Source organism: Coffea arabica, chromosome 1e, assembly GCF_036785885.1.
Source record: "Coffea arabica cultivar ET-39 chromosome 1e, Coffea Arabica ET-39 HiFi, whole genome shotgun sequence".
NCBI lineage: Eukaryota > Viridiplantae > Streptophyta > Magnoliopsida > Gentianales > Rubiaceae > Coffea > Coffea arabica.
In genome coordinates, this window is record NC_092311.1 from 39,777,040 (window position 1) to 39,789,560 (window position 12,521).

At 34.0% G+C, this 12,521-nt stretch overlaps 2 long non-coding RNA genes across 2 annotated transcripts; both read left to right on the top strand.

Moving 5' to 3' along the window:
* The first annotated feature begins 500 nt into the window (after positions 1 to 500).
* Positions 501 to 1,489, top strand: LOC140021479 (uncharacterized). The gene is made up of 2 exons (XR_011825301.1): positions 501 to 621; positions 998 to 1,489. It is a non-coding gene; the product is annotated as an uncharacterized lncRNA (long non-coding RNA).
* Positions 1,490 to 2,802: 1,313 nt separating this feature from the next.
* LOC140021480 (uncharacterized) lies at positions 2,803 to 4,361 on the top strand. Its single transcript, XR_011825304.1, has 2 exons — positions 2,803 to 3,493; positions 3,870 to 4,361. It is a non-coding gene; the product is annotated as an uncharacterized lncRNA (long non-coding RNA).
* Positions 4,362 to 12,521: the final 8,160 nt, after the last annotated feature.

Genomic DNA, 12,521 nt, shown 5'->3' on the forward strand with positions numbered 1-12,521 from the left:
AGGGCTCTGACCAGTGTTTAGTATTTCGATCATATCTCAGGCTACAAAGCTCAGATTTGGATGATTCTTGAAGCATTGTAAAGCTAACTCAAAGGGCTACAACTTTTGTGTTTTACACAAAAGCCAGTTCGGCCTTTATGATAGAGAAAAACGCAGATGAAGTAAGGCCAAAGTGAATACGCGAGTACACAAAACGTGACTTGTAACCGCGTTTTGTGTAGGCGCGTTTTCTGGCCGCAATTCTGCAATTTGCTCAGTCAATTCTCTTATGTTCAAACTACTTTCCAGCTACAATCTGCAAGAGAATTCGGTGCACATGCCTCAGAAGACAAAAGGGCAATAAAGATGGCTTATTTTCAAGTCAAAAACATTGATTATTGACTATCCTAACAAAGTTAGATTTGAAAATCAAAAGTTGGAATTTGACTTGGAAAAAGAGAGCCTTTGAGTAGTTTATATGCAGAGACATTTGGGAGTCAAAAGAGGATCATACGGGAGAAGCTTGAAGAGTGCAGAAATGTAGTTCTTCCATTTCCTTAGTGTAGGATAGTTTAGCTAGTGTAATTCATCCACTCTTGTACATTGCTAGACTAGGATTAAGATGGAGATGAAGAAGGCAAGGTGATGAGCTCAAGTGACATGGGTTACATTCCTTTTCAAGTCTTTATCTTTTGTACTTGATTCCAAATTTAGTTAATATGCAAGTTCTGGATTTTATGTTTAATATGTGTTTTTAAAGTTTATACCTTGGGTTTGGTTGAACTTTCTGTGATTGTTAGTGCTTATTATTTGGCTATTTGTATGATCCTCTTTTGGCTCCCAAATGTCTCTGCATATAAACTACTCAAAGGCTCTCTTTTTCCAAGTCAAATTCCAACTTTTGATTTTCAAATCTAACTTTGTTAGCATAGTCAATAATCAATGTTTTTGACTTGAAAATAAGCCATCTTTATTGCCCTTTTGTCTTCTGAGGCATGTGCACCGAATTCTCTTGCAGATTGTAGCTGGAAAGTAGTTTGAACATAAGAGAATTGACTGAGCAAATTGCAGAATTGCGGCCAGAAAACGCGCCTACACAAAAACCGGTTACAAGTCACGTTTTGTGTACTCGCGTATACACTTTGGCCTTATTTCATCTGCGATTTTCTCTATCATAAATGCTGAACTGGCTTTTTTGTAAAACACAAAAGTTGTAGCCCTTTGAGTTAGCTTTCCAATGCTTCAAGAATCATCCAAAACTGAGCTTTGTAGCCTGAGATATGATCGAAATACTAAACACTGGTCAAAGCCCTGTTTTCCACTTTGGACAGCTGAGTTGAATTTCGGTATTTCAACTTTTGGACTATGAAAACGGCTGAATTGGACTTTAATGTCTTCATACCAAATGTAGATATATCTCTTAGCTTCAAAATGGTACCAAGATCACCTTGATCTGATCTGTGTAGCTCCAGATATAGTCAAAATACGAAAATTTGTCTGAGTTGTCAAAGCTGACTTTTTCTTGATTCAAATTGCATTTTTCCTTTTACCCTTCATATTTTATTTTCACCACTTTAATCCATTTTCAATCATCCAAATATCTTCTCAATGCACTTCATTTGATGATTGAATCATTAAACCTACAAAATATGAAGTTTTTACCATAAAAATCCATAAATTGCAATGTTTAGCCACTTTAACATAAAATGTAGTTTTTTACCAAAACCTTAGTTATTTTACTTATAAAACTAAATAATTAAACCAAAATTAACTAGTAAAACACACTAAAAAATACGTAAAATATATTCCTTGCAGATTGTAGCTGGAAAGTAGTTTGAACATAAGAGAATTGACTGAGCAAATTGCAGAATTGCGGCCAGAAAACACGCCTACACAAAACGCGGTTACAAGTCACGTTTTGTGTACTCGCGTATTCACTTTGGCCTTACTTCATCTGCGTTTTTCTCTATCATAAAGGCCGAACTGGCTTTTGTGTAAAACACAAAAGTTGTAGCCCTTTGAGTTAGCTTTCCAATGCTTCAAGAATCATCCAAATCTGAGCTTTGTAGCCTGAGATATGATCGAAATACTAAACACTGGTCAGAGCCCTGTTTTCCACTTTGGACAGCTGAGTTGAATTTCGGTATTTCAACTTTTGGACTATGAAAACGGCTGAATTGGACTTTAATGTCTTCATACCAAATGTAGATATATCTCTTAGATTCAAAATGGTACCAAGATCACCTTGATCCGATCTGTGTAGCTCCAAATATAGTCAAAATACGAAAATGTGTCTGAGTTGTCAAAGCTGACTTTTCCTTGATTCTTTTTGTTCTCAAATTGCATTTCTCCTTTTACACTTCATATTTTATTTTCCCCACTTTAATCCATCTTCAATCATCCAAATATCTTCTCAATGCACTTCATTTGATGATTGAATCATTAAACCTACAAAATATGAAGTTTTTACCATAAAAATCCATAAAATGCAATGTTTAGCCACTTTAACATAAAATGTAGTTTTTTACCAAAATCTTAGTTATTTTAGTTATAAAACTAAATAATCAAACCAAAATTAACTAAGTGCCTCTTTAACATTGAGAAGATATTTGGATGATTGAAGATGGATTAAAGTGGTGAAAATAAAATATGAAGGGCAAAACGAAAAATGCAATTTGAATCAAGGAAAAGTCAGCTTTGACAACTCAGACACATTTTCGTATTTTGACTATATCTGCAGCTACACAGATCGGATCAAGGTGATCTTGGTACCATTTTGAATCTAAGAGATATATCTACATTTGGTATGAAGACATTAAAGTCCAATTCAGCCGTTTTCATAGTCCAAAAGTTGAAATACCGAAATTCAACTCAGCTGTCCAAAGTGGAAAACAGGGCTCTGACCAGTGTTTAGTATTTCGATCATATCTCAGGCTACAAAGCTCAGATTTGGATGATTCTTGAAGCATTGGAAAGCTAACTCAAAGGGCTACAACTTTTGTGTTTTACACAAAAGCCAGTTCGGCCTTTATGATAGAGAAAAACGCAGATGAAGTAAGGCCAAAGTGAATACGCGAGTACACAAAACGTGACTTGTAACCGCGTTTTGTGTAGGCGCGTTTTCTGGCCGCAATTCTGCAATTTGCTCAGTCAATTCTCTTATGTTCAAACTACTTTCCAGCTACAATCTGCAAGAGAATTCGGTGCACATGCCTCAGAAGACAAAAGGGCAATAAAGATGGCTTATTTTCAAGTCAAAAACATTGATTATTGACTATCCTAACAAAATTAGATTTGAAAATCAAAAGTTGGAATTTGACTTGGAAAAAGAGAGCCTTTGAGTAGTTTATATGCAGAGACATTTGGGAGCCAAAAGAGGATCATACGGGAGAAGCTTGAAGAGTGCAGAAATGTAGTTCTTCCATTTCCTTAGTGTAGGATAGTTTAGCTAGTGTAATTCATCCACTCTTGTACATTGCTAGACTAGGATTAAGATGGAGATGAAGAAGGCAAGGTGATGAGCTCAAGTGACATGGGTTACATTCCTTTTCAAGTCTTTATCTTTTGTACTTGATTCCAAATTTAGTTAATATGCAAGTTCTGGATTTTATATTTAATATGTGTTTTTAAAGTTTATACCTTGGGTTTGGTTGAACTTTCTATGATTGTTAGTGCTTATTATTTGGCTATTTGTATGATCCTCTTTTGGCTCCCAAATGTCTCTGCATATAAACTACTCAAAGGCTCTCTTTTTCCAAGTCAAATTCCAACTTTTGATTTTCAAATCTAACTTTGTTAGCATAGTCAATAATCAATGTTTTTGACTTGAAAATAAGCCATCTTTATTGCCCTTTTGTCTTCTGAGGCATGTGCACCGAATTCTCTTGCAGATTGTAGCTGGAAAGTAGTTTGAACATAAGAGAATTGACTGAGCAAATTGCAGAATTGCGGCCAGAAAACGCGCCTACACAAAAACCGGTTACAAGTCACGTTTTGTGTACTCGCGTATACACTTTGGCCTTATTTCATCTGCGATTTTCTCTATCATAAATGCTGAACTGGCTTTTTTGTAAAACACAAAAGTTGTAGCCCTTTGAGTTAGCTTTCCAATGCTTCAAGAATCATCCAAAACTGAGCTTTGTAGCCTGAGATATGATCGAAATACTAAACACTGGTCAAAGCCCTGTTTTCCACTTTGGACAGCTGAGTTGAATTTCGGTATTTCAACTTTTGGACTATGAAAACGGCTGAATTGGACTTTAATGTCTTCATACCAAATGTAGATATATCTCTTAGCTTCAAAATGGTACCAAGATCACCTTGATCTGATCTGTGTAGCTCCAGATATAGTCAAAATACGAAAATTTGTCTGAGTTGTCAAAGCTGACTTTTTCTTGATTCAAATTGCATTTTTCCTTTTACCCTTCATATTTTATTTTCACCACTTTAATCCATTTTCAATCATCCAAATATCTTCTCAATGCACTTCATTTGATGATTGAATCATTAAACCTACAAAATATGAAGTTTTTACCATAAAAATCCATAAATTGCAATGTTTAGCCACTTTAACATAAAATGTAGTTTTTTACCAAAACCTTAGTTATTTTACTTATAAAACTAAATAATTAAACCAAAATTAACTAGTAAAACACACTAAAAAATACGTAAAATATATTCCTTGCAGATTGTAGCTGGAAAGTAGTTTGAACATAAGAGAATTGACTGAGCAAATTGCAGAATTGCGGCCAGAAAACGCGCCTACACAAAACGCGGTTACAAGTCACGTTTTGTGTACTCGCGTATTCACTTTGGCCTTACTTCATCTGCGTTTTTCTCTATCATAAAGGCCGCACTGGCTTTTGTGTAAAACACAAAAGTTGTAGCCCTTTGAGTTAGCTTTCCAATGCTTCAAGAATCATCCAAATCTGAGCTTTGTAGCCTGAGATATGATCGAAATACTAAACACTGGTCAGAGCCCTGTTTTCCACTTTGGACAGCTGAGTTGAATTTCGGTATTTCAACTTTTGGACTATGAAAACGGCTGAATTGGACTTTAATGTCTTCATACCAAATGTAGATATATCTCTTAGATTCAAAATGGTACCAAGATCACCTTGATCCGATCTGTGTAGCTCCAAATATAGTCAAAATACGAAAATGTGTCTGAGTTGTCAAAGCTGACTTTTCCTTGATTCTTTTTGTTCTCAAATTGCATTTCTCCTTTTACACTTCATATTTTATTTTCCCCACTTTAATCCATCTTCAGTCATCCAAATATCTTCTCAATGCACTTCATTTGATGATTGAATCATTAAACCTACAAAATATGAAGTTTTTACCATAAAAATCCATAAAATGCAATGTTTAGCCACTTTAACATAAAATGTAGTTTTTTTACCAAAATCTTAGTTATTTTAGTTATAAAACTAAATAATCAAACCAAAATTAACTAAGTGCCTCTTTAACATTGAGAAGATATTTGGATGATTGAAGATGGATTAAAGTGGTGAAAATAAAATATGAAGGGCAAAAGGAAAAATGCAATTTGAATCAAGAAAAAGTCAGCTTTGACAACTCAGACACATTTTCGTATTTTGACTATATCTGCAGCTACACAGATCGGATCAAGGTGATCTTGGTACCATTTTGAATCTAAGAGATATATCTACATTTGGTATGAAGACATTAAAGTCCAATTCAGCCGTTTTCATAGTCCAAAAGTTGAAATACCGAAATTCAACTCAGCTGTCCAAAGTGGAAAACAGGGCTCTGACCAGTGTTTAGTATTTCGATCATATCTTAGGCTACAAAGCTCAGATTTGGATGATTCTTGAAGCATTGGAAAGCTAACTCAAAGGGCTACAACTTTTGTGTTTTACACAAAAGCCAGTTCGGCCTTTATGATAGAGAAAAACGCAGATGAAGTAAGGCCAAAGTGAATACGCGAGTACACAAAACGTGACTTGTAACCGCGTTTTGTGTAGGCGCGTTTTCTGGCCGCAATTCTGCAATTTGCTCAGTCAATTCTCTTATGTTCAAACTACTTTCCAGCTACAATCTGCAAGAGAATTCGGTGCACATGCCTCAGAAGACAAAAGGGCAATAAAGATGGCTTATTTTCAAGTCCAAAACATTGATTATTGACTATCCTAACAAAGTTAGATTTGAAAATCAAAAGTTGGAATTTGACTTGGAAAAAGAGAGCCTTTGAGTAGTTTATATGCAGAGACGTTTGGGAGCCAAAAGAGGATCATACGGGAGAAGCTTGAAGAGTGCAGAAATGTAGTTCTTCCATTTCCTTAGTGTAGGATAGTTTAGCTAGTGTAATTCATCCACTCTTGTACATTGCTAGACTAGGATTAAGATGGAGATGAAGAAGGCAAGATGATGAGCTCAAGTGACATGGGTTACATTCCTTTTCAACTCTTTATCTTTTGTACATGATTCCAAATTTAGTTAATATGCAAGTTCTGGATTTTATGTTTAATATGTGTTTTTAAAGTTTATACCTTGGGTTTGGTTGAACTTTCTATGATTGTTAGTGCTTATTATTTGGCTATTTGACTGCTATGATTTGAGCAAATTATTTAGTACTTTGGCTCCTTAAATCATGATTAATCTGGTACCATTAATTGTGATTATCTAAGGTGTTATTTCTGTAATGAAAATTGAGATTTAACATTAGTTCAAGAAGTGCTAAACATAGGGAGTACGCTCACGAAAGTAGAGGTGCACCTATGTGATTTTTAGTAATTCATTTCATGTAATTTCACTGAAGAAATGAACTTGTAGCTAATTTCATAACCATGAGAATAGGTATGGATTAGTTATAAGTATAATTGATTCACTACGAAAGTAGGATTCAAATGCATAAGGAAATTACACCATAATTAGCATAGATGTAGTACTCAATGATCCAAATATAACACTTGCATGAGTAGTTAGGGATACCACAACCTAAGGAGCTTTTATTTGTTAATTTCTTGTATAAGTGCAGTAGGTTAAATTTCTTATCATTAATTAATAGTCTAAATAATAGAGAAACTTTAGTAATACCGGTAATTGTTCACTCTTCCCTGTGGGATCGACCCGATATATACCCTAAACTACTAGTTGACCTGTATACTTGCAGTGAACGGGTGTAATTCGGTTTTTTTAACTTGTACGTATGTAAAATACCCGTCAAGTTTTTGGCGCCGTTGCCGGGGATGATTTGACAATATCGGTGTGAAGAGCAACTTTATTAGTTTAGACATAATATTAGTTATAATGTAAATGTTATTTTCTGTTATTTTTGTATTTTATGTGTATGTTTTTCATTACCTATTTTTCTTACTAATTTTGCTTTTGAGGTTGTTTAAAAGCAATTTTAGGTAATGAGAAGGGTAGGTCAATTTGGAGGGCAATGCTTGAGAAATGAAAGTTTGACAATGAATGGTTACCAAGTGCAAAACTCCTTCAACAGAGGTAATCAAGAATTTACTAAATGTATGTCTTTTGAAGATGGTTTAAGGTGCTTAAAGGCTAAATTTGATGTTATGATGTTACAAGTTCAAATGGACACAATTATGCATGAAATTGAGCAAGGGAGGAATGTTAATACTTTTAATTCTTATCATGTGATTTGTGACTTGTGTGGAGGTTATCATACAACTAATACATGTATGCAAGCACAAAATGTGGATTACTATGATGAATTAGAGCATTACAATCCTTATTTTGATCAACATAGTGCTAATTGGAGCAATTTTTGTGCTTATGGTTGGGATAATCATGGTACTTATAGTGATTCTTCATATTTTTATAATTACCAACCTGAATGTGTCTAATATGAATCAAAACCATTTTGAGAATTGGCAATAGAAAGAGTAGCTAATGATTCAAAACCATCTTGGGAGTTAGCTATAGAAAAATTAGCTAATGTGACTTCCGACCGTTTTGATAGGATTGAGGAAAGGATAGATGAATTGGCTTCTCACTTTGGTAGAATACAAGATCAATTACATGTATTGTGTGAAGTTATTTCTTCTAATAATTTGCAAAATGATCCTAACATGAATGGTGGGAATGTTGTATGTGAAAATGGATTGCATTTGGAGGAAAATGATGAACCTCAATTGTGTTTTAATGAGCAAATATCTATTTCACAAGATAATATCTTTGAAACTAACTTTGAACCTCAAGAGGTGAGTTTTTATGACTCATTTTTCACCCCTCTTGAGGAGTGCATTAAAAGTATAGGTTCTAAAGGTATTGTTGCCCAAGATATCTTCATTACATCTCCTTTGGTAAGTTCTCAAGTGGTGCATATTCAAGGTAATATCTATGAAACACTTGGAATAGGTAAGTCACTTCCAATTCTCACATCATTATAACATGTGACTTTTACTATAAAGTCACCTTTGAATGATCCACTACGACCTAAAATGGTGGATTATTTTTTAACCAAGCCTCCTTGAAAAATAAGGTTCAATAGTCGAGCCAACGACTATAAATAAAAGCGCTTATTGGGAGGCAACCCAATGTTTTGGTTATTTATATTATTTTGGTGTGATTTTATGTTTAAAGTATGTGTTTTAGTTATTTTGTTATTTTTCCTTTGTAGGTTTGGAAAATAGAAGCAAAAGTGACCAAATGAGGTTAAAAAGGCAAATTTTGATCAAGAAACTCAACCCCTCGATTTGAGTAATTGTTGTTTTTGATTCGTTACAAGGGGTTAAAATGCATGTTTTGATCATTGTACATGTGCATGCATTGAGAATTTTAGCAAACAAATGATCTATGATGCATTTTGAGTGATTGGGGTACCAATGGTAATTTTTCAAAGTTGGCTTTCTGCAAAAATTTCGCAGAAGAAAACGCATTTGGGCTGAAAACGCGCCCTAGAATCGCGTTTTCCATAGGCGCGTTTCTAATTCTGCGCCCTCACTGAAGAAGACACGGTCCGAAACGCGCGATGAAGTCGCGTTTTCGGCATACTCGCGTTTTCCCGCCTGGATCAGTAACCAAAAACGCGCTTTTTGAAACGCGACATGAAGTTCCGTTTTGAAGCATAATCGCGTTTTTAGACCAGCAACTTTTATGAAAGAAACGCGACTTCAAAAACGTGAGTTGAAGGCGCGTTTTCTTGAGCCACGTTTTCTAAGCACATTTTTTTTAAAAGAAAAATGCAGGTTCCTTGGTTCTCTTTTTCTTCTTTTCCTCATATATTTTCTTGTACCGTGAGTTGTTTATTGTGTATTTTCTATAGGTACATCACCACCACAAAGGCTTAGGAATTACGGATTGCCGTTATATGTTTATTAAGCCTTTGTTATCACTTTTGTTTCTCATTTTCCATTTTTAGGTTTATATCACTAATGGTTACCAAATGGAACTCATGAAGCGATGAAGACAAGCGAACAACGTACCTTGAAGCTTCATATTCAATCATTACATAGGGGAGTATTACTTTCTTTATCTTGATTTTCCTTTTTACACATTGAGGACAATGTGTATGTTAAGTGTGGGGGGAGAATTGAGATTATATATATTGTATGTGATTGACTTATTAGTTGCAAATATTGGACTTGTGTTAAAATTCAAAATTTTTCCAAAATCTTGTCCAAAATTGCAAAATTGCCTCAACAATTTTTAATTTTTTTTTATTTTATCCAAGAGGTAACAAGTTCCATACCATTAGTAGTTCAAACTCCTTCTACATTTGAGATAAATATATGTGGTTTAAGCACTTCTTTTCTCATTTAACTTGGAAATGACTATTATGTGATTATAATTTTTGCATTTGTAGGAAAGTATATCTTTTAAAGTGGAGAAAATTATGCCTATATTTTTTTTGCATATTTGATGAAATTTCTTCGCTTTATTTGATTTTATAAGTTAAGTGATAAATATGGTCAATAATTGCAATACTCTTCTCATGATTATGCTTTCGAGGGAATGTTATTATCTTTACTTTAAAAAAAATGAAAAAAAAATGAAGAAACAAAAGAAAAAGACAAAAATAGAATAAGATTTGTTCTACTCCAATGATTCTTGTACTTAGTAACCGGGTGTCTTCATCTAAAAATGTCGACTTTCGCGTAAAACGGTACTTGAATTAAGAGTATGCAAAGCAACTTGAGTATGTGAAGTGTTGAGTAACCGGTGATCTTCATCTAAAAATGTCGATCCTCGCGTAAAAAGATACTTTCACAATTTAAGTAATATTTAGCTATATTATATAAATAAATCCCTCTTTAAAGTTAAATAAGAAGATGATCATGGGTTTAGAAAGCATATTATTGGCCATATGAGTTACTTGCGTATGAAATTGGTTAAGGATGAGAAATTGACTTGAATTTGTTATAATGGTGGTATAATTGGCTCTCCTTTACTCGATATTATGAGTACTTGAACTTAATTGAATAATTGCATAATGGTTATTTACTTTGTTTTGAGGAAATGAAGTTGAAATGCTACATATGTTTATTTTCAAATTTTGGATCATTGTTGTTTTCTATTTCTTATTGCTTGAGGACAAGCAATGGTTCAAGTGTGGGGGTATTTGATAAGAATATATTTTACGTATTTTTTAGTGTGTTTTACTAGTTAATTTTGGTTTAATTATTTAGTTTTATAAGTAAAATAACTAAGGTTTTGGTAAAAAACTACATTTTATGTTAAAGTGGCTAAACATTGCATTTTATGGATTTTTATGGTAAAAACTTCATATTTTGTAGGTTTAATGATTCAATCATCAAATGAAGTGCATTGAGAAGATATTTGGATGATTGAAGATGGATTAAAGTGGTGAAAATAAAATATGAAGGGTAAAAGGAAAAATGCAATTTGAATCAAGAAAAAGTCAGTTTTGACAACTCAGACACATTTTCGTATTTTGACTATATCTGGAGCTACACAGATCGGATCAAGGTGATCTTGGTACCATTTTGAAGCTAAGAGATATATCTACATTTGGTATGAAGACATTAAAGTCCAATTCAGCCGTTTTCATAGTCCAAAAGTTGAAATACCGAAATTCAACTCAGCTGTCCAAAGTGGAAAACAGGGCTCTGACCAGTGTTTAGTATTTCGATCATATCTCAGGCTACAAAGCTCCGATTTAGATGATTCTTGAAGCATTGAAAATCTAACTCAAAGGGCTACAACTTTTGTGTTTTGTACAAAAGCCAGTTCGGCCTTTATGATAGAGAAAATTTCAGATGAAGTAAGGCCAAAGTTAATACGCGAGTACACAAAACGTGACTTGTAACCGCGTTTTGTGTAGGCGCGTTTTCTGGCCGCAATTCTGCAATTTGCTCAGTCAATTCTCTTATGTTCAAACTACTTTCCAGCTACAATCTGCAAGAGAATTCGGTGCACATGCCTCAGAAGACAAAAGGGCAATAAAGATGGCTTATTTTCAAGTCCAAAACATTGATTATTGACTATCCTAACAAAGTTAGATTTGAAAATCAAAAGTTGGAATTTGACTTGGAAAAAGAGAGCCTTTGAGTAGTTTATATGCAGAGACGTTTGGGAGCCAAAAGAGGATCATACGGGAGAAGCTTGAAGAGTGCAGAAATGTAGTTCTTCCATTTCCTTAGTGTAGGATAGTTTAGCTAGTGTAATTCATCCACTCTTGTACATTGCTAGACTAGGATTAAGATGGAGATGAAGAAGGCAAGGTGATGAGCTCAAGTGACATGGGTTACATTCCTTTTCAACTCTTTATCTTTTGTACATGATTCCAAATTTAGTTAATATGCAAGTTCTGGATTTTATGTTTAATATGTGTTTTTAAAGTTTATACCTTGGGTTTGGTTGAACTTTCTATGATTGTTAGTGCTTATTATTTGGCTATTTGACTGCTATGATTTGAGCAAATTATTTAGTACTTTGGCTCCTTAAATCATGATTAATCTGGTACCATTAATTGTGATTATCTAAGGTGTTATTTCTGTAATGAAAATTGAGATTTAACATTAGTTCAAGAAGTGCTAAACATAGGGAGTACGCTCACGAAAGTAGAGGTGCACCTATGTGATTTTTAGTAATTCATTTCATGTAATTTCACTGAAGAAATGAACTTGTAGCTAATTTCATAACCATGAGAATAGGTATGGATTAGTTATAAGTATAATTGATTCACTACGAAAGTAGGATTCAAATGCATAAGGAAATTACACCATAATTAGCATAGATGTAGTACTCAATGATCCAAATATAACACTTGCATGAGTAGTTAGGGATACCACAACCTAAGGAGCTTTTATTTGTTAATTTCTTGTATAAGTGCAGTAGGTTAAATTTCTTATCATTAATTAATAGTCTAAATAATAGAGAAACTTTAGTAATACCGGTAATTGTTCACTCTTCCCTGTGGGATCGACCCGATATATACCCTAAACTACTAGTTGACCTGTATACTTGCAGTGAACGGGTGTAATTCGGTTTTTTTAACTTGTACGTATGTAAAATACCCGTCAGTCTCCAAATTTCAAAACTTCGTGCTTTGGAAACTTTACCTTTGAATCTTGTAATGTATGAGGAAATAA